The 24,850-nt window shown below is 36.8% G+C and overlaps 1 long non-coding RNA gene across 1 annotated transcript; it reads left to right on the top strand.

The window, feature by feature from the left end:
- The first annotated feature begins 16,707 nt into the window (after positions 1-16,707).
- On the top strand, positions 16,708-21,593 carry LOC107214887. Its single transcript, XR_004496049.1, has 2 exons — positions 16,708-17,245; positions 19,432-21,593. It is a non-coding gene; the product is annotated as an uncharacterized LOC107214887 (long non-coding RNA).
- Positions 21,594-24,850: the final 3,257 nt, after the last annotated feature.

Here is a 24,850-nt window from a genome sequence, read left to right as displayed (position 1 = left end):
TATTATTATTATTATTATTATTATTATTATTATTATTATTATTATTATTATTATTATTATTATTATTTCTTCTGGTGTCTAGTGGACTAAAATACATTTTATGGAGCCTAGAATGATGTGTATCTATGTTTTGCAGCAGCAAGAACATTGTTTCAGTGTTGTACACTAAAAATATTATTTTTCAATATGACCTGTATATTCCAATATGTTTGTGAAGATCACTTCTGTTATATTTGAATACATTCCTCTATACTCTCTTCTCCATATTTAATCAGTGTATTTTCTATTTTATGGTCTCACGTGCTAGGAAAACATTCCGCTTATTCTCTTGAAAGAGCTCTTGAACAACTGATAATTGTGTCCTCAATATTTTTATTCAACTCTTTTGGCATACATGCTCAAACTGTTCAGGCTTGGCTGTTTTTGCCTGACTTTCTTAAGGAAGTGGTTTGCAAAATGGTATCTGGGTCTCCTTGAAGTGGCTATTGCATGTGTTGTGTCCTTGAGGCTACTCCAGCCCTGCTGGGCCTTGCCCAGCGGTGAGACTCCCTCATCTTGTCCAGGGCTCAGGACCCCATCTCAGCGCCCCTGGCCACCAGCCTCTGTCCCAGTGACACCCCAGGACAGCACACGTCCAGCTCCCTCAGCCCTGCCCTGCCTGGCTGTGGGCTCCAGCCTGCATTGCCACATCCCTGCTGCCCACCTGCTCCCCTGGGTGCCCAGGGCTGGGGCTGTCCCCGTGCTCTCTCTTCCCTGCTGCTACCTGGGAAGGTGGGATGGACCTATGGATAGTCCCCATGGACCCTCCACAGAGCCACTGGTCCTCACAGTGTGATGCTCTCTTTTGCTATCTTTAAAGACTGGTATTTACTTGACAGCTCTCACATTCCTTGACCTAGTTCTAAAAACCATAGTAAGGGTTTTGGGATTGCCTCAGGCCCATTTTTTAAGTACTTAGGAGTAAATTTTAGCAGACACAGTTGATTGGAAAACGTTTAACATAGTATTCCCAAAGATTTTTATTTTTTTTTAATTATTGTTATTATATTTTATCCTTTGCTGGTAGTTGATTATGTTCAAATGAAATTTTTTTAACAAAGACGACCACTAACAGGCATTAAACATTTTGATTTCTTTAATCTTTTTTGAGCTTTGTTTTACGTGTCAAAGGATTTCCATCTCTTCTGAGTCACAGTGGATCAACACCAACCAGAAGAAAAGGAGAAAAGTCTCTTAGAATCAAGTAGAGGATCTCGTGACTGGGCATTATTGAATGAGGGCATCTGAGTTGCTGCTTCATAAAACGATAGAGATAACAACTAACTTTGCATGCCTTCCTGAACACTGCACCTGCTTCCTTTTCCTGTGTCTACCACTCATACACAAGATATTCCAATATCTAGTTTTTATTTTCAAATTATTTTTGAATTGTTCACAATTTGCTGAATCGCACATAAAATGTCATGCTCAACTCTTAGTATACATAATTTCTTCCATAAACTCATTTAGCACTCAGCTGTGTTGGATACTTCAGCAGAAAAATAACCTGAAATCAAGTGAAATTTTGATGTAAAGTGTCTTTTTAATAGTTAATTATATGAAGAGCTCCATGAATGTCTGACCACCACAAAGAGGAAGGTGGTACCATGAAAACAAAAAAGCAGCATGAGAAAAATGCTATGGATTGTCTAATAAAAGAACACAACAATCTCTGAATATTTATTATTTAAAAAGAATACAATGTAGTTGAAGTAATATACACATTTCAAAGTGAAATTGAATTATGTTTAATGATTTATGATTCAGGTATAATTCTTGGATTAAAAATGGGTCTTTTTATCTTTTTTGAGGCAGTGTCTAGAATTTCACATAAATAAAACAAGTAAAAGGAGCAACTTTGAATTATCTTGAAACTTTAGAGATAATTTCTCTCCAAATGCAGTTAAATCACATAGATTTCATATGATGCTGTGGCCAAATAGTGAGAAATCTCATTAATATTCTGTCTTTCAAGGTCTTATGTGTTTGCAATGTAAGCAATTAAAATGTTTAAATAACTTAAATATTAGGACAGAAAATGGCGAAATCAAAGCACTGCAAAGTCAGAGATGACCTTCTCTTTCATCTTGGATTTTTTTTTTCTTCTTTTAAGTACAACCCTAGCTCATTAAAGAGATTAATACACTCCAGGCATATGGCATTATTTGTGACTCATACCCTTCCCATGTCAATGATGAGCTGAGCTTTGGCTTCATTAGACTTAAGGTCAGAGTCTGCATACTATATAAACTGTTTGAAGACATATCTCCAAGCTATTCTCAGAAATTTCCCATCACTTAGTGCGTGTGGATTTTCAAAGATAATTATAAAGCAATGTATAGGTGTTTCCATTAACTCTGCCTAGTCCTGTGTGCAGTAGCATATTCCATGGTGGGTTTGGGGCTGAGTTATATGTCTATATATAGACATGGTTCCCCATGTCTATTATCTCATGTATCACTGATCAAAACATTCAAGATCCCCAAAATATGGGGATGTGTTTTATGGCACTTTAAACTAAATTTTTTCTTCATTTTTTTCATTTGGACCTTTTAGCAGCCGCTATTTGTTGCTCATTTGGCCTTCACCAGATAAGCTGTTCTAATTATTAAGAAATAAGTTCAGTTGTGTCTATCAAGAGGAAATATGTGGCAATATGTAGTTTTGTGTAAGACAATGTGAAGAAGTTAAAGAGGTGATTAGAAGACACCCTAATAAGGTATTAGAACAGAAGTGTGACAAATGGAAAGAAATGCTCTACAGAAGGTCCATGGTAAGTCCCTCTTCTCTAATAATACTCTTATTTTTCTGTTTTTCCACAATCCTTTCAGAGACCTTAAATAGACAGAAACATTCTAAATTCAATATTTCCATTTTGTTTTTGAGGACTTGAAAAGTTTTCCTTGTCCAAAACTCAGCTGTCTGCCACATCCCCTGCCTGCATTCTATCCAATCTGCCATCCCCTTTCCCTTTGGTCTAGCTATCTATTAATTAGTCTTTATTTGTTAAATTTTTATGTTAAGAATATAGACTCTTTTAATTTAAATATAGGGGTTTTTTGCATTAAAAAAATTACCTTCTTAGACATACCAGTGAGATACCAGTGTTCTTCTGATCATCTGGTGTGTACTTGCTATCGTGTTTCTCTAAATTAAGATTTCTTTGCTTAAATGCTCTTACAATAAAACTTTCATCTCTCTCTCCCTTAAAAAAAAAAAAAAAGAAGAAAAGACAAGAAAATTTAAAAATTGAGCCAATGACATTAAAATACGATTTTCAGTAACTTTAAATTAATGTTTCCAGATAGACATTTCATTTGCTTAAGATTTAGAAGGGAATTATGAAACCATAATTGTGTAATGATTAGAAAGTACTATAAACTAAATAAATATCAACTGATTATTAAAAACATTCCTTGTAATACTAGCAGTTAATCCTCTTTAATGTGTTTTTAATAATAGTTTTATATTTAATGTAGGATGAATGACTTATTAAAAGTAAATTTTATGTGTTTTATATTCTCCACATATGGCATTAAGCCATTAGCACTAATGGGATTTGAATGGTATTGAGTTCAGGATAGCCCCCAAGTACAAATGTGGGAACCTTAATTAAGTTTTTATTAAAATATTCAATTAAATGCAATGTTAGATTATTAAGATATTTTTGCATATTGTTTAATGTCAGTTAGTTATTAAACATTTTCACAGGCTTCTGAAAATGGTCCTAGAGTATGCTGATAGCTAAAATTTATTTGAAAAATGTTGATGATCAATTTTCTAATCTTGTGGGCAAAATTGGGTTTTAATTGAAATTTTCTAGCTAGATATGTTGCTGAACTGGAAGACAACCTAATGAATAGGTTAGTGAGTAAGAAGCTTAACTTGCAGGGGGAAAGTTTCATGTGGAGAATAATGAAAAACTTTCTGCTACCAAGTGCAATGAGGTACTGAAATTATGTAGATGGTGGAAAATTTGCAGAAAAAAGCTACTTCATTCTGTGTATTCATACTAGCTGGCTGAGGAACAGGGGGACAATGAACTACTGAGATCTAAACCAGTAAACAAGATTGATTTCTGCTAATGTCTCTGAGTAAGTTACCATCCTACTCTTTCTGCCTGATTTTTATGCAATGGGGGCCATAATGACAGTTGTTATGGTTTAAACAGGTGAATTAGTATTATCAAACTCATTAAAAGAGTGAACTTAGACTGTGAAACTCACAGATGAGGAAGAATTCTTTTTAGAACTATGTGTGAGATGTCTGAACTGAGGCAAATCAGTTGTGCAGAAGCAGAGGATAAATTCCTCACTACAAACCTCAGCAGGGACAGTGGAACAGAAAATAAATTCAAATATTAAATGTTGTTACTCAGACCAATAAAGCCAGAATAACAGATACCATATGATTATGTCACTAAACTAAAAAAGAGTCAACTACTTACATGAATTAATTGGAAGGAAAGTAGGTGATGGATTGCAGTATTATTTCTCTGAGGTACAAGTATTCCAGTTTTATCAAAGCTCTACTGGGAAGCTTATTTTAGCTTTATATAAATATGCCAAGGTAAAGGGGTTAAACCCTTCAAGTGCTTTCCCCCACTGAGCTCAGAAAATGTCCATATGGTATACCTTTCATATTTTTCCTGGACAGATATGTTTTGAAATAAATGTTGATACTAATATGAGCTACCTTCTTCAATGATATGTTAAGCACACACTATTTATTTTCATTAACCTCAAAAGCTTCAGAACACCATTACTTCTCACAAATTACAAAGATGTTCAGCAGCCAAATCTATTTATCTATTTATACCACACTCATTAACATGTTATCTGATTTACTTAGATTCTCCAAAGCAGTTTGCAAGCAGTAACCCCCACTGATAATGAGTTCAGCAAGCTCTGTGTAATGAATGACTCAACTCTCAAAAGCCAATAGTCCCCACAGCTACACTGGCAAAAGATGTTGCTCTGCTAATTCCTCTCTTCCCAGTGTCACTCACCAAGGAAATAGTGTATTTCAACTGCTGTGGACAGCATAATAGTCAACTGTTAGGGTTTTTACTCTATTCCAGTTTCCAGAATCCAGCTTCACCTCTGAATCTGTATATATGCCCTTAAAATTTCACAGTGAATAGGTGGAAATGTTTCTTGCTACAGCATTTTAAATTGTCCTCTTAAAAATTTGAATTATTTGCAAGCATAACCTGTTAGAGCCTAGGAACAGTTTGCCTTGCAGCCTAGATGTCAGAGAGGACAGCTGTGGTCTGGTGTTGAGGGGGAAGATTGTAGGTACTCTTTCAGTTGCACGTGAAGTGTGCAAACAGACTGTGTGAAAACAAGAAAGTCAAACAGTGCTCCATCTCAAAGGCCAAGATGCTCTTCTACTTTATAGAAAAAAGAATCACAGAAAGAATAAAGAAAAGAACTCTCAATCATACTGAGTCCCTAATGAGATAGAAGAGTCTGTTGACAGACTGTGACCATAAAAAATGAGATGACACTCTGGTTTGAATAACAGCATAAAGAAAGTTCATATTATAGTCCAGACAAATGCAATGATTTGATGAACAGATTTCTTAAGACATGGTCTTTTTTAATATATTTTTTCAATGTTAGCAAGTATGAGGCAAGAACTTGCAATAAAATATCTGTAAAAGTATGTAATACATAAATTAGTTTCATTTCAGTGGCATACATACATACATACAGATACATGCATAGTCCCACCTGTGTTTTTCTGTAAGGCACAGTGCTTCCTCAGAAACAGTCACTTTGTCCTCTTACAGATAAGACAGGAGAAGAAAAGATTCAGGAAAAGAAAGAACTTTTAAAAAATGTGTCTGGCAAGTGGAGAAGTCAAGAGATCAGCTTGGCCATAAATCTGTCCTCCAAAGTGTTAATATCTATGACAGACATTTGTCTATAATTGAACTTAAAGGCTCCACAATAATCCAGTATTCCTTGTCCTTTTTATTAGGGTTTTTTTTTCTAATGAATAACCCCCATCTTTCTTGCTGAAATATAAATCCATTACCTCTTATTCTATTCAGTAGTGATATGGAGAAAAAATTAATACACCCTTTTGTCAATATACTCTCCCATTAGCCTTTTCTTCTTTAGTCTAAACAATCCGCAGAGCTTTCCTCATAGATTATTTTTCTGAGTTTTTTTTTTTTTTGTTTGTTTGTTTGTTTATTTTTAAGATTATTCTTATTCCCTGGACTTTCCTTGACAGGTCACAAGAAAAGAAAGAGCACAAGAGAAAAAAGAAGCCAGGGGCTTGTCTAAGACAACTTGCAAACCAAATGTCCTTCTAGTATAGATGGAAAGTCCTTTTTTGTAAAAAAGCATGACATTGTTAAGTCATATTCTGCTGATCTTCCATACTAATTTGGTAGATGGAAAAGTGTGACACAAAGACCAAATGATGCCACATCACATAAGAAACCCATGTCAAATACACAAATGAAACAATTATCCGTTTTCTCTTTCTATCTCTTAAACCCTTGACTCCCTCAACAGATGTGAAACATAAGAGCATAACTGTTTGAATGGCTATTCTACATTATATAAAAATCTGCAGAATAAATAGAATTAAACAACCGTACTGAGACCAAGGGATGGAGTTTGACTAATTGCAATATTCTTCATTCCCTTAGGATTTGGAATAATCCTCAGTAGTGTTGTACCCCTTGGGGAAGAAGTAGACCCATGCATTTTAAAAGAGAAGAATAAATTAAAGGCAGTTATCAATCCAATTTTAATTTAAATATCCCAATGGGGTAAAAAAATGATGAAGAAAATTAAACACAAGAGGGAAATTACAGCAGAATGTTAAAATAGAGAAGGGGAGAATTAATAACAAGAAGAAAATTAACTGAGGTATTTCTTCTGTGGTATTCACTTATGTTTTTCCCTATTGATTACATCTTACAGGTACTTTTAGGTCTACCATGCCATGCATTAGGTGAAAGCAAGGCTTGGGACATGTTATTACTACTTGCAACATCTGGTCCCTAACACGTTCTTCTTTGATCAACAGTATGTCATGTGTTAGAGTGAAGCAGATTGCATAGTTCATTCTTACTGAACCTTCACCCCCAGGACGTCATGTGAAAGGCAAACTCCATCTGCCTCAGAGAAACCAAAAATAATCTGAAATGTAGAAATTCACCGTGGTTATGTCAGGAAACTGTATTACAAGCAGGTGTGGGAATAAAGTCTTGCTGCTTTTGTAAAAGCAAATCAAACTATTTTTGTAGGTGACGGTTTGAAAAATTTCATCTCTTTTGTATGAATTTTCCTCCTTCATTTTACAAGTTTTTGGTAGAGTATGTGAATTATTGCATGAACCTGGAGCCAGGCATAACATGCAGCAGGTGCTGTAGAGTCTTGTTTCTGTGATTCGATTGAACCTTAATTACACATAACTCGATGAACACTTTTCTCACAGCTTCCAGAACCTGAAGACCCATGTCCTTCCTTTCTTTTTCCCATTCAGAATTTATTGAGAGGAAAATCCAGAGATAGGTGCAGTCCTGGGCTGAACAGAAGCCCTGATGTCTCTCTATGTCCTGTGCCAGGCCATATGGCAGGGCTGTGCGTGTCCCTTCACAAGTCATATGGTGCCTCCCTAGTCCAGGCACAAGGCAAGGAGAAAGCCTGGGGTTACCCCTCCTTTCCTTGATGTCCTGGAGCTGACTCCACTCACATGCCTAGTGTGGCACAGCAGTTCCTCCTGTTCCTCTGTGCCTGGCGTGCTGGGTCAGACTGCCAGAGAAGAGTAACACTGAGAACGGGAAACAGATGGGAGCTAATGCTCTGCCTGCCTGCAAAATATCCAGCTAAACTGATCTGGCTCATTTTGTGTGCTGGTATGTCAAGAACACTGGGAAGCGGCCGGAAATACAGAACCAAATTACAACAACAGCATTGCAAGTTTTTCAGGTGAACCGTAGCACTTGCTGGTTTGAATGTGCTCAACCCATGTCCATTCTTGGCAATTTGACTTAGAATAGTTTTTAATTAAATAGGAAAAAAACCCCCATGCACATAAGAAATACCGGGAAATCTGCTGACACATGATGACTGTGTGTCTGAGCTGTAAAATAAAGTACAATGCTAAGCTCTGTTTTGTACTGAGCTTGTATTCTGTTGCGTACTGAACTTGCACTTTGTGGAACCCATTGAAATTTCCCCATTAGATGGATGAGATGTGATACAAAGCTGTTTGCTTTTCCCACTCATTCTTGAGCTGGAACCTGTTGGATTTCCTCTACTTTTCATCAGGATCCCTAAATGACACAGTTAAATGAAATTAGCTGTTTCCATCATTTGTGTGAGGTCTAATATGTCCTCAGAAGATTGCAAAATTCCTCAACAAGTATGTGGGAACTCTTGTTAGGGAAAAGGAGGCGCTTTCAGCATTACTCACTGGCTGCATTCCTGATAGCTAAACTTCCTCTTCCTCCTGCCCCATAAATGATGCTTCTACTCAAGTGAACAAAAGCCTCAGCAGAATGAGAGGTTTCCTTTGGATGTGGACCCCTGTGAAGGACTTAAGCTAAAACTGTTCTTTTCGAGTAGGAGGAATCAATTATTTCCCAGTAAATATGATTCAGTTTTGAATTATTTCCATAGCAGAAAAATAAGTGATTAAAAAACTTCAAGAGATTAGTTATGAATTTAAATTTAAATTCCAAAACACTCCCATTGGAGAAAAAGGAAAGTGATAAAATGTGATACAAGGTCCATTTCAGAGTGTTTTAATGTAAGACTAATGTAACCTTTTTCACTCGAGATTTACTAATCAATAACTACATTAGCAACAACTGCTCTGTTTCATGTAAAGCTTATAAATATTTACACAACTGAAGCAGAGGTATAATTTAATCTTATATTTTATATGGTTTGCTTTTAATATGTTGAGGGAGATAATATGTTGCTTGCATACTTGAAAAAATTAAATTACAGTGGATAAAATGGATTGAAAAAAAGTTATTTCAGATTTTTATAAATATCCTTAAAACTGTAAGTTAGATGAAATGGCAATTTTAGCACAGGTCTGGGTTCTGTGGTGTTACATTCATTTCCACAGAATCATGTGAGAAATAAAAAGAAAATATTTCATCCTGAACTTAAATAGATACAATGGTAACAAAGTTAAAAAAGGAACTCTTGTTTATTTCAAATGTGTTTAGCATTTTCTTATTTGCTTCTTATATACAAAGTGGTGATAGCAGAAGTAGCTGAAAGGTAGTAATTTTTATGATCAAATTCAGAATTAAAAATTATTCACGCCAGACTAAAATTATAGGCTCATGCACTAGACTGAAATGGAATTGTTAATAATTTCATTCAATTTCTCATTACTTTATTTGTCAATGAACCAGTAATGAGAACACTGTTTTTTCCTGTACACAGGTCTAGTAAATTAAGTTAAACAACAGATGTTGAACAGATGTACTCATTATTTTAGTGACTTGATTTCTGGTTAGTTCCCAAATTGTTTTACATGGCTAAGTGTTACATCACTCTTTCTGTGACAGATGAAGTATCTGAAAGCATCAACACTCAAAATCTCATTAGCAGAAACAGTTTTATAACATTTTGTATGGTAAATGGACACAAGCCTTTTAAAAAAAAGCATCATCTATGAAATAGTAGCATTACATGCTTTCACTTTAATGTAGCATTCAGAGACCAAAGTTTCCTCATATAATTTTATGAGTTACAATCTAATAAACACTGAACAATTTTCTTCAGATTTTCCTTTTCATCAAGGTGATAGAAACATTCTGAAGCCATAATCATGATGATAATATTATTCTGTGAATCATTGTACAAATTAGACAATCACTAGGGCTGCACAGGCTTCAGTGGTCAATACTCAGAACAACTCATTTGGTGTTACCCTGTGATGAACATCATTGCACTGTCTGCAGTTTTGGACACCACAATAAAAAGACATTAAACTGTTTGAGAGTGTCCAGAGGATGGCAACAAAAGGGTGAAAGGCCTTGAGGGGAAGCTGTATGAGGAGTGGCTGAGGTCACTTGTGCTGTTCAGCCTAGAGGAGACTGAGGACAGACCTCACTGCAGTTACAACTTCCTTGTGAGGGGAAGAGCAGGGGCAGGCACTGATCTTTTCTCTCTGGTGACCAGGGACAGGACCTGAGGGAATGGCCTGAAGCTGTGTCAGGGGAGGTTTAGGTTGGATATTATAAATTGTTCTTTCACTGAGAGGGTGGTTGGGGACTGGAACAGGGTCTCCAGGAACAGGGATAACAATACCAATCCTGACAGAGTTCAAGGAGCATTTGGACAATGCTCTCAGTCACATGATGGGACTCTTGGGGAGTCATGTACAGGGCCAGGAGATGGACTCAATGATCCTTGTGGGTCCTTTCCATCTCAGCATATTCTGTGATACTGTGAAAAGGATTTAATGAAGGGTCTACAGTCTAATTAATGTCTCATCCCCATCTCCCCAGATATAAATCTTCACCTTTCATTTAAGATTGCTTTTATTGTATCCCTTCTCCCTGTTAAGTTGCTTCTCCCAGCAATATCCTGTTTGATTTCCTTTGCCAGCTCCTGCAGCTGGGGACCTATTAGTTTCCTGAAAAGTGGCTTGGCTCACCCCCTGCTGCTGTTATACCAGCACTGAGCAGAGCATTTACATGTGGTTGAGCACCTTGGAGAAGTGGTGGTATCTGATAACATATTCTCCAGCGGCACTTGCCTCTAATCGCACCATCATTGTTATTGTAGGCCAGGAAATACAGTTTTGTCGTGAGTTGTAACAGGTCATAGGCTCTGTACTGCTCCATCAGTGCAGGGACCCAAGGCTTATCCATGTTTGCCAGGTCCAAAGCTATGTTCAGCCTGGTTTGAAGCTGGTAAGAGGGGCAGTGGCTGTGGGCTCTTCTGTTTTAGCTTCATCTTGAGATCCTTGATACGGAATCATTCTGACAAAGACAGGAAGTCAGTAGATAAAACAGCAGCCCTTGAGGGCATCTAAGGCTGGGGCAGGCAATTTTACCACTTTCTGGCCTCAGAGGGAAGCTGGGATTACAAATAAAAAAAAAAAAAAAAGAAAATAAATCCAAGGAGATCCCAAGACTGGGGATGAAGAAAACTCCATCACAGACACTGTCAACCTCCAGCAAAAATTCTAGGATGCTGACAAACTTGCAGAAAATCCCTCTTCCTAGACTTTTTGGGAAAGACTGAGCCATCAACCTTGTTACCCAAAAGAATCCTGGAAGGGTAAGCATCTCAGCTGAGAAAAGGAGGAGGGACTGGTGAATGTTCTTTTAAAAACCATTTAAAATCTATTACCAATGAGATTTTTTTGGTGGTTATTTATTTTTTTATTAATTTGGGCATGGCTATGTTGACATTGTAACTGAACTAATAAATGTTTATAACCTTTTAATTAGGTTGTTCATATTTCATTCAGGGAAATAATAAATGCTTGTTTTCATACAGTAGGATTTGTTGCCACTTACCCATAACAAGATTTTGGGTATGGAAGTATGCAAAGATACTCTCTTTATCCTCTTTATCTATATCCACTCTTTATCCTTACCTTGTCTAAGAGGTGTGGATACAAGTGTGTTCATGTCATGACCATACACACTGGTGCACATCTGCTTTTTCCAACAATTGGGATTGAGTTTTGGGTCTTGAATGTCATAATTACAACTTGAGATATCTGCTTACTTATGTGGGCAGAGAAGCACCCCACATTCCACTATATACATTAAATACCTGTTTAGTACTGGGGGCTTTGATACACATACAAAGAATTTTGTCATATGAAAATTCCTGTTAAGACAACCATACCCTCTGCATTTTTTTTCTTAAACCCTTCAACTTTTTTTAGAATGTGCTGCTACCACTTATCAATAATTTTATCTTCTTCAACTCTTAAGCATATTATGTATTGACTTATGTATTTAGTATTCTCTGTTTTACTTGTCATCATTTCTGAAAACTCTCCATTCATTGTTCAGGAATTAATATGACAATGTACAATTATCCTTTGTTAATAAAAACTAAAAATGTCTGAAAAAGATACTCAGCACTTCAAGCTCAAAATTTAGTTGTGATGATAATGCAGCTGAAAATAATGAGTTGTAATTGCAAGGACAAAATACTGTAAAGGTAAATCTCTTAGCACACACAATTCCAAAACAAGCCACAGTTTTCAGTGTCAGCTGTGCTTAACTGCCCAGAGCCAAGCAAAGCCAGAACATAAATGATATTGTTTCAGTTTCTGAAAAGAGTTTCCTTAGTTACCTTTACCTCTCTCAGCCCCAGACCATCTGTGCCTATAATTTTCCATTTCTCCCTCTGGCCTGTTACTGCTTTACGAGCCTTAAAAGCAAATGGAAGGTTTGCAACCAGTTTCTGACTGGGGGTTAAGAGTGGACAAAAAGAAACCTCTTAGTTTCTTTTTCTACTTTCTTTGCTGAATTATTATGATATTTCCTGTTCAATATGTACATTCTTATGTTATATGAACCAGCGAATACAGGGAAAAAATATTTTTCTACTACGAATATAATGCAAAAGTATCACAGAAATTAAACTTAAATCAGCCCCAAACAGAAAAGCACACTTAGGAATGAACTTTCATTTCCCTCTAATTATAATTAAAGAAAATATATCTTCTGTAATCATAGAAATGTTCTCGATCTGGTTCATGGTTCGAGCTGTTTTGAACAAACAGCTAGAAGAAAGGACTACCACATAGAAGGATCAAGGGAATGAATAGCCTTTCTTGCTGAAACACTGTTAAGCCAGTTCCTCAATTATGTGAAATTCTGGAGAGCACAGTGAGTGTAACCATGGTTGCAGAGCGTTAAAATCCAACTCTGCCGAGGGGTTCCAGAGAGACAGATATTTTTTATGATACCAAACTGCTGTGTCACGCACAGAAAATTGAAGTATGCCTTAAGTAACAAAGTTCATTAACCGCAAGAGAAAAAAAGGTAACAACTGAATTCTATGGATGCTAACATTCAGTAGATGATCAAAATGTTTAAGGACACAAACTAGACAGACATGCAGGTCACATACATGTTGTTTGCCAGAAGCCATCTCCACGATAACAGGTGATGTCAAAATTTTGGCAAATATCAGTGCATGGCAAATTGCTGGTAAATGCGTGGTGTTCTTTTGTCTCAGCTGGAGGAAATGTGCATTACCAGCATGTCCACTGATGTTACAGTAAAGACAATTCCAGCAGAAACAAGAAACATATGCTTCTTTTTTGTTTCTTCTTTTTTTTTCCTTTTTCCCTTTTTTTTTATTTTTTTTTTCTAACAAAGGATGCTCCTCCAGGATAAGGTGAAACCTGGTAATGTCCTCAGGTGGATTCACCAATTAATTTTCTGCCATTTTTATGCTGTCACTGATTTAATTTCACCTGATTTGCCAAGGCTATTAGCAGAGAAAATACAAGAAGTAATGACTTGTGGAAGTAGTGCTTTGGAAGCCCTTATGACAACCAGAGGGTATGTGGTAATGACCATATAGAGCTGTCGTTAAACTGACCTGCTCTGAGAAAGCAGGTGTCAGCCAGCAATTTACTCTGCCTGAGGTATCACTTTGGGGATGGGAATTCCCATGGGCTTACTGCTCTCCTGCTCAACCTAAGACTTGTAAAATGGTCAATATTTTCCTGTCACTTTCCTCCTTGGACTATTCATAATTTTGTGCTTACTCTTTGACTTTTAGAGCATGAAAAGGGTAAAGGCGTTTGATTAAATCAGAGAGAAACAGGTGAATTGAGAGCAATGAAACCAGAGCTACTTCCTTTCCTACTCACAGTCACATTTATTTATATTAGCCAAGTGTCAGATGATGTCTGTGTAAGAAACAGAAAGAGCAGAAAGCCTTATCTCCTCTTGTACATTTCCAGCACACATACTTTCAAAACCAAGATCCAAACCTAACTGCAGGCCTAATAAACTTCTCGAATAAAACTTAGCCCATTCTGGGATGCTGAGGGTGGGTTATGTCTCCCTTTTGAGAAAGGAATGTCCAAAGGTGTGGGGAGACAAATGCACAGATTTATGCTTGTTCATGTAGCCTAAATCTCTGGTGCTGTATCATCTTTTTCTTGGCGCCTGAAGCTTGTCGTGATGACTCCACAAAGGCTGCAGCATCCTGCTGTGTTGTTTTTAGCTATCCTGCAAAGTGTGGCAGAGCAAGCAGAAGACTCATGCTGTTTTAGAGACTGGATAAACTAATTTTAGAAACAGCTCGGAAGGGAGGGTTAAGGTTTACAAGCAACAACATTGTGTTGCTACACTACTCTAGCACCAATATATTATAAATATATTTCAACATTTTTAAATAAAGTAAAATCTTATTTGGTACTGACCGGGAGCACAGTGGAAAAGAATATTGCAACAATAATTTTCAGTGAAACCTAGTAGTTTTGAATGAGGAGAGGCTGCTTTTAAGGAGGAAAATAAGTACAAATCACAAAAAGCATATGTCATGTTGGCAGTAAGCAAACACTGGCATGTTGGCAAACATATTGGCATTTCCTTTGGTGCTCCCCACTTTCCTTTTGCTATGAACTTTGTTTCTAAGCAGGCAATCAGGGAGAAATCTGTTGCCTATAGATATATCTAGATCTTCCCCTTTCTTGAACCTCTTCCATTAAATGCCTCTTACAAGACAAATGGGTGCTCGCAGACCCCTTTCAGCTTGAATGAAAACACTTCACAGGTACTTGAATAGATCAGAGGGCTCCCACCCTGCCCCCGCCCCCCCCCCAATTTAATACCTCCAAAGTATCTAAAAAAAAAAAATCCTTATATTAAATATTCTTTGGATCTGCTGAAAAATTATCCCATATTCATTTATGTGTCTTGCATGGTTATTTATTTTTTCCAAAATAGTCATTTATGAAAACATCCAGAATGCATTTTAGAATAGATGAAGCAAACACAACCCCCCACTTTTCTTTTGTTGTTGTCTGCTTCAATGTTTATATTTATATTTGTATTTATTTGAAATATGTTATTTTGATTTAAGCAAAAAAGATATTTGAGACTTGACTGGCAACTAGTTTAATTCTACTGAGACATATCAGAAAAATAACGTTTCCACACTTGCCACATATCTAATCTCAAATACATAAAATGTATTATTCATCTCATAATGACTTGTGACAGTACACACAAGCTGTGTGTCAGATGTCCTAAGCTCCTCGACTGCCCAGAAAATTGTGAAATAATGATTACTCAGTTCTAAAAAGAACTAAAAAGATAATTTTTAGAGCCAATGTTGCACAAACAACATAGTTCTGCATCCTCAATTCATGCTATGGACAGAGTTACTTCCACAATCCATGGTTTTCATGACACAAAATTGCCTCTACAAACTGAGTCTTTTCAGGCTACTGTGCTGACAGCGTAAACAGAAAGGTTTTGAAGGTAATAAAATACTGAATCTCCATTCACGTTATCCCTTGGTGCTGACTGCTTTACAGCCACATAATATATTGCACAACATAATTAACTGCTCTTACATTGCTTTCAGTATTTTATGCCCTGTTACTTCATTTATTCTTCAAAAACACTTTTATAATTTAATCATTATAAAATCAGATGATGGGTTCTCACACATCCAGAGAAGAGGCAGGTTGAAGATGATTTTTTAATTAACAATAATTAGTTGACTCTCGTATGGTGCTTTGTTGAAAGTGTAAACATGGTGATTATTTTATTCATATTATCATATTACCAGACTACTGGTACTAATGGTAGTGGACTAATATTAAGGTTATTTTTTTTATGGACAATATTGAGAATTCTGACCCCAGATAATTTTTTTCAAAAGATTAAATATATTAAAAAAGAGCTGATTGGCCAAAGACCTTTTTTAAATTGACCAAACTAGCTCCTGGTATAAATACAGGTCAGGATTGAAGACTAGAGGCAGGAGATATGTCTGCTTTTGAACAGAGGTAAGTGCACAGGCATCTGAATTTATCTGTTTGTTTCAGGACACCAAGAGAAAAACCTGGCATTTTCAGTGTCCTTGGATGATGCAGCTTTGCCTGTTAATCCACATCTTCTGACAAACAGGGGCTTTCAGAATATAAGCTAAAACTATTGGCAGGCCAGCAGGGATCTTCTGAATTACAGCTCTTGGGATTTAGTCTATAACTCATTTTTCATCTGTATAAATTTTTTTTAATTGGTTGGCATACGTGCCCAAAGAGGTAATTATAACAGTGAAGGCTCTTTTATTAGCTGGTGTGCCAACTATTTACATTACTCAAATAGAATATGGAAAATTGATACTCCTTATTTGCCTGAGGACAGTCAAGCCCACAAATCCTTGGGAAGCGTACAGCTTCTATTCTGGCAGCTGTTTTGGATGTGGATAAGACCAGCTTCTCCTCATGGAGTTATGTTTTGGCACACTAGTAATTCAGAGTCCTCTGAAAGAGAAAGGAGAGCAATTGAAGTAAGTATAGCAATAAACCTAAACCTTAAGCTATATATCTAGCTTTTAGGAATTCACCAGGAGGGGAAGACAGATGATTTGGAAAAAAAATAATTTTACCAACCTATTCCTCACTACGGCACAAAACACTAGCTTATGGTGAAGAGCTGAAGTGCCACCTGTGCCTGTTTTCTATGTTGTATATGATGCTGACTCGATAAACTGTGGTAAATATTTTCAGAGCAGGCTCATCACATCAAGCAGATTCCTGAGCAGAAGAGAAGTTCATTGCTACTTCATCTGTGAATCCTGAAATATGGAGTGTGAGACTTGCTCTGAGTTCCCCAGCACAGCTACTGCTGAAGCGTGGCAGAGTCAGGGGAGTGTCGGGGTGCCTGGGCTCCCTGCATGAGTGTCTGCAGCAGCTCCGAGTCATCGCTGCAACCACTCTGCTCCGCCTGTGACCCTGATGTAGAGCGAGGTCCTGGTCGTGATCTCAGGTTCATCCTAGTCTGCTCTGCATATGTTTAACGAGTCTAGCTCCGTGGAGCTCCTCTCTGGTGCATTTGCAGTAGCTCTGACGTGGCTAGCAGAGATCTACTGCATCCTGGCTGCCAGCCACCTCCTGGACTGGGAGCTCGTGATTTATGGATGCAGTGACTTGAAACACTCCTGGGCACTACCCTAGGTGCCTCTAGGTAGCCTGATAACGTTTAATGGTGAGTATCTATCAGGTGTAAGTGTCTCTAGAGCAGGCAGTAGCTGAGCAGGGTGTTTTGAGCAAGGTTGCTTGGAGCCTTTGAATTTATTTTATGGATCTGTCTTTTACTTCTTCTCAGCTAAGTTGGTATTTTATATTTTAAGATGCTCTAAGGGAATCTTAGATTTTCTTTTGGGTAACAGATGAATCTCCTGCTATTCTGGTAAAGCTATTGAAATTACAGTAGAACTGTGGGTGGCTACATCATGAGTCAAGAGGTATATTTGAAACAGTACCTGATATAATCATTGGACATATTATCCAGAATACTCCTGTTTTTAAAAATATTTTCCATATTGCCTCATTTAATACAGCAAAAATTTTAATATAACTGAATTGGTGAATGAAATTCAAAAGGCAGTTGAAAATTAAATACTTTCTATCAAGGCAGTAAGCACTTCAGGCTTTAAAGATAATAAGTTTAATGTTCTAATCAAAGGAAAATTTCATAAAGGTTCATATGCAATGCTATATAAGCAAAGCTCTTGATTGTTCTATACAAAACAATCTCGATCCTAGTTAAACTGATTGTGGGCAAAATAGCAGCGTAATTTTCTGAGTTTCTTACCTCTTTTAGGAAGCTTCCATTGATTGGATTGGGTTGGATTCTTGATCCTTAGTAAAAATCTGGAGGTTTTTATATTTTTTGTCTGCATTCATTCCAGTTGAAGTCTCAGAATTAGACACTACCATGTTGCTTAAATTTATGTATATATAAAAAATATATATATAATTATATTTATTTTTATAATGATATACATTTATATTTACATTACATTTACATTTATATTTATGTATATGTTTCACAAATACTTGATGTACCTTGCAAAATATATATACAAATGCACTTTATGTTAATGAATGTTAATTCAGTCTGTAAGTAAAGCAGAAATGAATTATTGCATTCCTTATTGTTCTGAAGTGAGATGCAGAGAGATTAAACTTCCTAAGACTTAGAGGTAGTTGTTAGGTCAGCCTAATGCCCTTCCTAAGCAAAATCCTTCCTCTCTGATATTTTTCTGAGACATTAAAGTAGGAGTGAGAATGAACCACCTATATATCTAATTTCTTACCTTTCCAGAATGAAAACTTTGCCAATATATTATAAACAAAAGGAACTATCTCTAAAATATGAGTTGCATTCAGGGCGCTAAATTGTGCCATCTTCTCCAGGCTCCAACAGGCTCCAACATCTGATTCTTAGGAGTTTGACTCAACAGCGATATTTTCATTGGGTTGTTGCTCACAGTGTCTAGGAAGAATCAGCAACTGAACCAAAATTGCTTTTGTAGGAAAATAAGTTGGAACAGGGTGGTCCAATAAAGTATTCATTACTAAAAAGGAGTTGGTTATGACGTTTTATGCCTATGACAGTTATCTGCATGAATATTTCATTAACACTTTTTTACAGCTGTCACAGAGATTATAGGTAGCTGTTGATTAGACCTCCTGCAACACAGTGATTATGTTCCTAAAGCAGCCAGATATCTCATGCCTGGGGTGGGCAATCACTGTTTCTGATTTCTATCAGCTTTCAAGAGTAATCAAGTGACGGTGACCAAGTAGTGTAGCTGCCTTGCTGACTCAGAGTTGCCTTCTATGTATTTTAATTATGTTATGATCCCACTCACTTCTTGGGGTGCCAAGAAACCCTTCACTGAGTTTTCAATGCCTGTTTTATTAGGTATGTCAGTTCAGTTTAACTAGTCAGGCACAAAAGCCTTCCACTTACATGCAACATCAACAGGTAGTAAAGACCTTAATGATCATAGATTTTAAACTGTAGTCAGTAGTGAGTGTAGAGTTCAAGAGAGGGCATAAAACTTTGTAGTAGTTAAGATTATTTTTACCTTGGGAATGTTTTAATTTCAGAAGTTAAAAAAAAAAGCTTTAAAATTGACTTTTTAAATGTCAATTTAACTTTAATGTAGTGCTACGTTTTTAAGTGGAAATAGAGGGGGTGGGCAGAAATGACATCTGAAGATGAAAATAAAAAGTAAATACCAATTATTTCAGTTTTATACCCATCATAAAAATATAACATAGCAGATGCTTCCATGACATCTTTTAAAAGTTGGGTGTTTATTGTGTGCATATGTTCAACATCGAACGTAATTAATTTTCCTCTGTTCATCTCAAATTAAGGGAAAAGCTGAGCATCAGCAGCTCTACAGACATTGACAACAGAAAGACCTAAAAAATGCAAGGAAATGCAAAATAAGTTGAAGCGAGGAAACAAAAAGGGGTGAGTATGAAAGAGATACAGCAAATATAAACCAAATGGAGAAAAGAATAAAAAGCTAAGCAAAAGAAGTGGATGAAAAGGTATTTAAAGAGAAAAAGAAATTTAAAATACAAGAAATTTTAAAATGGGGCTCACTGGGATCATTGTGATGGGAACAGAGATGCTAAATAGTGAGTGCCTGTGACAGATAACTGATACTCACTTATTTCCTCCCTGTGCTGTCAGGAGGCAGTTGCTCATAAGTTGTTTTCATGTGCTATAAAAGGGTGTGATCCTGACATGATGGGATTTGCATAAGAGAGAAAAACCAATTTGATGAAGTTTTGTCTGTGTGCAGAGGAGAAAAATCTTCGAGAAATGTTACAGAATTTGGAATGTCCGTCATCTCTGGATTCAGAAGGCTCATTCCTGCAAGAGTTGCTGCATCCCTGAAATTTATCATGAAAAGCTGACATGTAACAAAGGCACAGAGACACAGAAACTGGTCTTATACCAGCTTCTAGCTGTCTAAGGCACATGGGTCACTAGCATGTTAAAAAATTTGTTATAAAGCTGGGAAGGGTGTTTCAATGCTGGCTCACAGACTGTGCACAGCACTGCACTGGTGAGGTAGTTATACTACAGATGATGTATGGGCCCAGTCTAACACCTCCACCCTAGTGCTGTGTGCTGTGTAATGTCCCTGCTTTTCCAGCTATCAGGAAAAAACTGGTGCTGCAATGTGTTGCATGGCCAGAGACAGAATTACCTCTGTGATCTAGCACTTCTCAGAGGATGTAAATCTTCTGCAAGGGCATTAGGAGCTTGCACATGTACCTGGACATTGCTCCAGTACCCAGTTTCTTTAGGTTCTCAGAAGCATAAGTTCAGATCTCTAGCATAACTTAGCTTTTTGTCTTAACGTAGAATTTCACTACTTTTAGGTCCTTGCAAGAAAGAATGTCTCAGTTAGCCATAAAAAGAGAATGGAACATATGGAACCAGTTTTTTTAAAGTGATTTTGATGGACACTTCACAACAGTCTATATTACTATTTACTCCCCAACAGGAGGAAGGCAAAGATGTGTGGGAGGATGGCAGTCAAGACTGTGGGTTTATCAGCTTGGCAGACTGCAGTATGGTGCAATGCTACTGCTGATCACCTCAGACAGGCTCATTCACATACCCAGGTTTTAGCCATGGCAGTTTGGAACAGAGCATCAACCCCTTTCCTCACAGGAAGTGCAGTGGGGCATTGTTGACTCAGCTGGTGCAGGTGGAGCACTGTGGCTGGACTGTGCTTGCCTCCAAAATGGTGTGGGAATCTTACATTGCACTGCCAAATAAACATGCATTATAAAAAACAGAATATCAGTAGTGAGATTCACTCAGAGTAGCAGCAGCACTCAGGCAAAAGAGATGGATTTCACTTGAGCCAAGATTTTACCTGTGTGGTCTGTTTGATTCCCAGGTAATAAACCTCAACAAAAACAAGTGGCATGACTGGCATACTGTTCAGTAGCCTAGCAAGGACTAATGACTAAATGCATCTCGAACATAGGATTGCCCACAGTCCACTTTGCACATTAGGTTGACCCTTCTGAAATAAGGTTGATGGAGCTTGGAGGATGCAGACAGTGATGCTGACAGACATGGGATTTACTCCAGGAAGAACTAAGAGGGCTTTAGTCTGCTCTGGGATGTCAGTCTTTGACTTTATGTAGCCATAAATGAAGAGAAGGTCAACAGAAAGGAAAGAAGGACTAATTCATGATATTCAGCAGAGACCTTGAACAAATACTGTGATACTGAAGCTGCTCTGCTGCATTCACCCTTATTGCGAATTCTGTATTCAAAAGACAAATATATACAAGACTTGTGGGTCTGAGTGCATTAAAAACCATTTATTTAATTCCCTTGCTAAATGTTTCAAAATAAGATTGAAGACTTTTTTAAAGATGGCTTTTTACTGAGCTTATATATAATTCCTTTCAGGGTGTGAAGTGCCTTGATAAGCTTCTGTGACAAGGGACTTTATAAATTAGATTGTATTATATACAAACACAATAAAATTAGTAATGGAGAGGTAGTTTTGACTCTTTACTTTGCTTCTACTTTACACTTTTAAGTTCAAATGCTTTACTCAAGACAACTCCAATATCAGAATTAAGTATTGTGACACATTCTTTCGAGAACATAAAACTGCTTTTTTTTCTGTTGGTTTAAAACAATTGTCTCAAAGGTAATGTCAGAAGACATTGAAAACTAAAATTGACATGAAAAAGCAGTAAATTTTGAGACCTGCATATGATTATGACATTTTATTTTGTAGAACATATTTTGTTTCTTATATGCTACCGCGTCTGTTCTTCTAGTATGGGATTGGCAGAAGCAGCATGGCCAGTATGTTGGTAACACTGAGTTCTATATTTACATTTTTTATTCCTTTTTTTGTATATTCACAAGGTAACAGCATCTGATCTGATGAGATCTTTTTCACTTGTTCCATTTTTTGGAAGGCACTAGGTTAGTTTTTCAAAGTTTAATATCTCTACAGTCCTTGGAGACATGGATTTTCATTTTTCAGTGGAAACCACTCCCCAGAAGAGAGACTTTAAAATTAGTTCTGTCAATAACATTTTGAAAAAAAAATAAAAATCATCATGCCTAAAAGTTTTCCCTTTCCTTGCATAACTAATAAAGATTCCAAATTACTTTTCCATGAATTCCATTAATTCTGGGGTAAGAATTCATCAGACTTATAGCTTCTGCAATGTCCCAGTTTGTTTCCCATTCTCCTTTGAAAATGTGTTTTAGTGGTACCTGTGAGTAATACTGAGAAAGTGATTGAATGTATGGTTGTTGATACTGTTAAAATAATTTTTCCCATTTGTACTGGTAATGCAGATGAGTGGAGGAAAAAGGAGTACTTCCAGTTTACAGACCAAAGCCCAAGGTCTTAAAATCAACACATTGTGGGAGTACTATGAATTCTTATTTATCTACTTTTCCACCACAGTTAAAAGGTGGTATCAAGTACTTAAGCAATGGCTCCTAAAATTACAAGTCTAAATAGAGGACTAATTGCTTTTTGACTTATTTTAAGGCAATAGACATGTAGAAGATCTATTGAAGCTCACGAAAAACTGCCAAGGTTTCAGCATTTGATACGTATTGAAGCAGGAGCTGTAGAAACTGGCATTTCTCAGGGGAGATGTCTCTTTTCAAGGTCTTCCTTTGTATTATTGGTCCCATATGAGCCGTACAATAGAATTCTTAGCCAGTAAGTGTGATGTGTGACATACATCATCATCATCTGGGCATTTCTGGACTTAGATCTCTTCAGTTGAAACATAACAATTTGTAGTGATAGAAAGTCTTTGCTTCGCAGTCCATATCCTGACCCTTCAGTCCATATCCTTACCCATTCAGCACTGTAGGGAGATGTCACAGCATCATGACTGATCAGTCTTCTCTGCCTACAGCTGCTCTCCCTCTCTATCATGCATGAGAGTCACATGTTTAGATTTTTCTTCTGCATATGAGTGCAAAAGGGATAATGGCACGCTGAAATTTCAGAAGATGTTAAATGGTGGTTTTACAGCAACTACAGGACTTCTGAATCTTACACTTGAGATTTTAAGATGCTGTGATGAGTGTCTGTGATGAATCTACCATTTGTATCTGGTGAGACAAGGTAATGATTTGAAGCAGCAATTGGTTATTCTTGGCCTTTATTTATAATTAGTTCTGATAGCAAAAAACTTTACAGCAGGTCAATTTAGCTTTGGGTGGCAGAACTTAAGTATTGGAAAAGAAAAAGACCTATATGCTCTTTAGGAGTATTGAAGAATTTTCCACTTGCTCAGAATGATGAAGAATGTGTCAATGTTTGGTTTTGGTAAGCTATAAGTAGGAACTGTTTTCCTAGCTTATTTAAAACGGAGCTTTATTTCATGTTCGGATCTTGAAGCTTTGGACAGTCAGTTTAAAGCAATATTCTTTTTTCAGATCCTACCAAACAGATCTCACCTTTGATAGTCTGTTCTGTATATCTTTCATGCTCAGAGATCTGTGCAGAAAAGGTGAGCAGGGTAATGGGGTTAAGATCAGCCATGTAGATCTGAAAGAATAATGTTGTCTTTAACAAATGCTCCAGCTTGTTTCCATTTTTTATTTCCTAAGGAAAGAGCATACATTTAGAAGGCCTAACTTTTTTCCAAGATGATGTATTTTCCTAAAGCCTTAGTTTGTAGATGCTGAGCTCTTGTTTGTGTAATTTAAAATGCAATAATGACAGAAACAGAAGCAAAGAGAATTAGCATACATTGATTATGCATGGTCAATAACGAACTTTAAGCACTTTGTGAATAAATGTGAGATAAATGTCACACACACAACGCTTAGTAACAGAATGAAATGATAAAGTAAGAAAAAAAACATTAAATAGGAGTAAATAGAAGCAAAGAAGGGCATAAGGTTATAATTTAAATAATTGATTAGGGGATTCAAGAAATTCCATTTAACATACAGAGACTGTGGTTTAATTGAGTCTCTCTTTCATGGGAAGGCTGTGAATTTAAAATGATCCCAGTGTCTTGCATTAGTAGCCTTTAATGAAACCTTAGGCAAAATAGCTTTTAAAGAAATAGTTAGGAAAATGTCAAATAATTTTCAGGAGGACTTCCAAAATCATATACTTAAGATCAATTGTGATAAAGACAGCCATGGTAAATGACTTAGGATATTGCTCAAGCTGAGTTCAAGTTACCCAGACCAGAGAGATTTCTGGAAGATTTCACATTCACATTTCACAGACGTTGCAAATGCCTGTGGTTTTAGAACAGTGAAAAAACTGAATGGACATACAGAAAGGCTGCTGTCTATAAAGTGACCTCTGCTTTCCAATTGTTAAGTATCACACAGTTCTGCCCTGGGAGAGCTGTAGGAATATTGTAGGTGGATATGAGACAGGGTGTCTGTAAAGATTTTTTAAAAAAGATTAAAAGAGGGAATTTAGTCCCTCTCTGCCCATATATAGGAATAAGTGGCCATTTCATTTTCTTTTGGTACTAAAAGGCCAAAGGGCTAAAGAACTATTATACCCTGACACCTTATTTATTTTTTATTTTTTTTGTGCAGACTATTCAAGCTGAAGTCCTTACATTGGCATTGGTATTGGCTAATTAAAAACATATCTATTTCTAGATATGCAAAATGTTCAGTTATTTCCTTGTCTAGGCTGTTTGGCTGATAGGAAATATCTGCAACTTATGTTTGCCTCTACTGTCTTACAGCAGAGTCACATGGAGTTACTTTACCTTTAAGGAAGTTGAAGTT

This window comes from Parus major, chromosome 2, assembly GCF_001522545.3.
Source record: "Parus major isolate Abel chromosome 2, Parus_major1.1, whole genome shotgun sequence".
In the NCBI taxonomy this organism is placed as follows: Eukaryota; Metazoa; Chordata; class Aves; order Passeriformes; family Paridae; genus Parus; species Parus major.
Note: the sequence above shows the minus strand (reverse complement) of the source record. Positions and strands in the feature narration are given on the sequence as shown.